At 30.8% G+C, this 3,976-nt stretch overlaps 1 protein-coding gene across 1 annotated transcript in view; it reads right to left on the bottom strand.

The window, feature by feature from the left end:
- The window catches only part of LOC135215671 (neuropeptide F receptor-like), a 162,409-nt gene extending 158,854 nt beyond the window's left edge, over positions 1 to 3,555 (bottom strand). Inside the window, exon 1 of the mRNA XM_064250614.1 lies at positions 3,499 to 3,555. The gene's annotated coding sequence lies outside the window, so the exon portion shown is untranslated. The remainder of the gene's footprint in view (positions 1 to 3,498) is intronic.
- Between the last annotated feature and the right edge of the window lie 421 nt (positions 3,556 to 3,976).

Below are 3,976 nucleotides of genomic sequence, written 5' to 3'. Positions count from 1 at the left end.
CAGGGGACTTGGAACAAGCACTTTCATAGAATATTCTTCATTTTCAAGTTCACACTGAATATAACAGAAGGTGACGGACCTTTATGTATAAGAATAGAAAGAGGACCGGGGTTACAGTTTGTTAATATGGGCGGCGTGTTCTTTAAGCAAAAGAGACAAGGAGAGAGGATCAAGAGAAAAATCAAGGATGGAGATTTAAATTCCTTGTTGACGTGGCTTCAATAAAAATATATTCCAGCAGATTACTTTTGCGGTGATCTTTGACCCTGCAGATTATCGAGGAATCATCCCAGTTAATAGCATGGCCTGTCTTAAGCCAATGATCCGCAATGCCATTATTCGTTAAGCCTCTTGATATGGCATATTTGGGCTGAGAGCATCTCTCCTTTACATATTTGGATGTTTCGCCCTACATAAATTTTATTACATACTGTACAAGGAATGCTGTATACAGTATTGTTTAAATTTGACAGGCTATTCTTAATTACTTCATTTCTCAAATTATTATTAACTTAGTATATAAATACAATTATAATTAAAGAATTAAACTAATTAAGAATAGCCCACCAAATTCAAACTATTGTATATACAGTATTCCTTGTAAAGAATATAGTAAAATATATGTAGCGCTAACATCCAAATATGTAAAGGAGAGATGCTTTCAGCACAAATATGCCATATTGAGAGATTTAACGAATAATGGCATTGCGGATCATTGGCTTAAGACAGGCTATTAACTGGGATAATTCCTCGATAACCTACTGGGTCAAAGATCACAGCAAAAGCAATCTGCTGGAATCCATTTTTATTGAAGCCACGTCAACAAGAAATTTAAATCTCCATCCTTCATTTTTTTCTTGATCGTCTCTCCTCGTCTCTCTTCCTTAAAGAACACGCCGCCCAGATTAACAAACTGTAACCCTGCCCCCCACCCCCCACCCCTTTCTTTTTTTGTATATAAAGATCTGTCAACTTCTATTATATTCAATGTGAAGTTGAAAATGAAGAATATACTACGAAAGTACTTATCCCTAGTCCCCAGTTTTTCACTCACCTTTCTACCGTGGATCTAAGGATATTTCCAACCATGTCATCCTTCGTGGTACATTAGATATTTCTATATATAAAAATATATGTGTATATATATATATATATATATATATATATATATATATATATATATATATATAGTCGTAAAGCTGGAGGATGGAATGAAAGGAGTTGACCGAGCGCTTTCGTGTATTTTTAGACAGCACCACCTTAGTAGCCTTAGGATATGGCATAAATTTCTCCATTAAAACAAATACAGATTCGCTTGAAATTGGAAATGCATTTGTAAGCTTGAAAAGTATGGTAACATTACATCAGAAGAAATCAGTATATGTAAGGGTGTAGTGTATGGGATCGCCAATTTCGAATCACCCGCGAATATTCCTGTAAGGTTCTTAAATGCATATAAAAAACTGAAAAAAGATAAAGATTTACATATTACTAGAGCTGATAAATCGAACACATTGGTCATCATAAACAAGACTTGACCCTGAAGAGGTGTGAAAAATACACGAAAGCGCTCGGTCAACTCCTTTCATTCCTTCCTCCAGCTTTACGACTACATGAGATATCGCATGTTTTAGCGATAGTTCGTTAATATATATATATATATAATATTATATTATATATATATATTATATATATATATATATAAATTATATATATATATAGATAATATATATATACATATATAGATCTATATCTATATCTATATATATATATATATATATATATTATATATAATTATATTTATATTATATAATATATATATTTATATATATATATATAATGGCAATAGGAACAAACAAAAGGGAAAAATTGAAGGACTTTGGTAATCCTTTCGGTTTGCTGTCCTTTACGTAGCAGAATGATAGAAATATAAAAAAAAGTTTACAAGAGAGCTTGTATAAATGACAAATGGAAATCATGAAGGAACAGATGTATCTGGAATCCAACACAGTTGAAGAATGAGTAGACCTACCAAAACAGAGGTTAATATTTCAATTGATGCCGTCCGTGCTTTCCAGCTGTTGGGCCTAATCTTTTTTAAACTCTTTGGTACACATGTTCCTTCATAATCCACTTCTGTCAATTATACGAGCCTTCTTGTAAAATCCTTTTTATATTTCTATCAGTCGGCTAAGTAAAGGGCAGGAAGTAGAAAGGACTAGCAAACCACTGCGTCTTTTACTTTTCCCTTCGTGGTTATTGCCTTTATTTATACATTTAACACTCTCCATATCTTTGTGATTCAGTTATACACACATCACACACACACACACACACACACACACACACACACACACATATATATATATATATATATATATATATATATATATAGATATATATTTATATATATATATATATATATATATATATATATATATATATATATAATTCATAAGAGTTTGTTTCTCAGACTCCTTTCAAAATGGAGAGCCCAATGACTGATCCTTGGGAAGATTTTGTAGGGGATAAGCAGTCCATTAACCAAGGAGAATTAATGGAATTATGTAACTAAACAAAGAGATAACATAAAGGTTCAGTGACTATTCTGGGTCGTTACCGGGGTTGACAAAGACATGGGACTACTTGTTGATAACCAGAGGGTTGATTCATTCATCAGGCACGAACCCCACTACTCTCTCCTCTCTCTCTCTCTCTCTCTCGTCTCTCTCTCTCTATCTCTGTATATATATACATATATATATAATATAATATATATATATATATATATATATATATATATATATATATATATATATATATATATATATTATATATATATATATGCACATGTATAGTATATGTATATGAATATATCTCTATAGATATATATAATATATATATGTACATATAATTATTAATATATATATATATATATATACAAACATGTATATGTATATGTATATGAATATATATCTATATAAATATATATATATATATATTAATGTATAATATTATATATATTTATATATATATAATATATATATATATATATATATAAAGATATATAGACATACATACTCTTACGGTATTACCAACATCAAGGAAGTATACTTGTCAAAAAATTACTATAGACATAATTATATCATTGTCAGTAAAATATTAGTCTGAATCACTCTGATCAGATGAAAATAAAGTTACTGAAATTAAGTCACAATCTTTCACTTCATCTAGTAACCATAATAAACAATCAGAAAAAAAAGGCACTGATTTAAAAGTCATAACACCATTTGAAAAATTATCCACTTGTGAAAGCAAGTTTTATATTTCTTTTTATACGTTTCTTGCACCGTTAAATAAGTTCCATGTATTAAGCATGGCAAGTGAGATAATAAACGTTTCCTCCGTTAATAATCTTTTTTTTTTGTTTTGTTTATTGCACTACCACTCACTTCCATCCACCGACCAATGAGAGCCTCCGGAGGAGCTCGCTCATACCTTCCCTCCAGCACGCCGGTCCCGGCCTTACTACCTCCACGACAGAATTGAAACTCCGCGTTTCCGAGAGGCGCGCTCGTTTATGAAGCCTCGGCTGCGTGCTAAGTTACCACCTTCGAATATTTTTTTATTTTTTATTTCGTCTTTTCAGTTTTTGCTTGGTTTTGATTTGTATTTATAGTTAGTTTCCAACTCCAATAACGAAATGTTATTGAAATAACTATCAATTTTTAACTCACAACTTTTTGTGTTCTTTTTTATCCCAAAAAATTCCAGTTTTGTCTGATTTCATGACTTATCAGAAACTTGGTGAGATAATTTTATGTCCATCTAGATCACTGAAATATGCATATGCAATGAAATCCATCATACCTAACAATCAATATATACAAGTATCAATTGAAATTTATATATAACTAATATGTTGTGGTAAGAAATATGAACGTCCCACGCGGTACTAATTTTCATTTTAGACTCT

The sequence above is a fragment of the Macrobrachium nipponense genome, chromosome 5, assembly GCF_015104395.2.
Source record: "Macrobrachium nipponense isolate FS-2020 chromosome 5, ASM1510439v2, whole genome shotgun sequence".
NCBI classification, from domain to species: Eukaryota; Metazoa; Arthropoda; class Malacostraca; order Decapoda; family Palaemonidae; genus Macrobrachium; species Macrobrachium nipponense.
The sequence above is the reverse complement of the archived record's forward strand: the minus strand, read 5'-3'. Positions and strand labels throughout refer to the sequence as shown.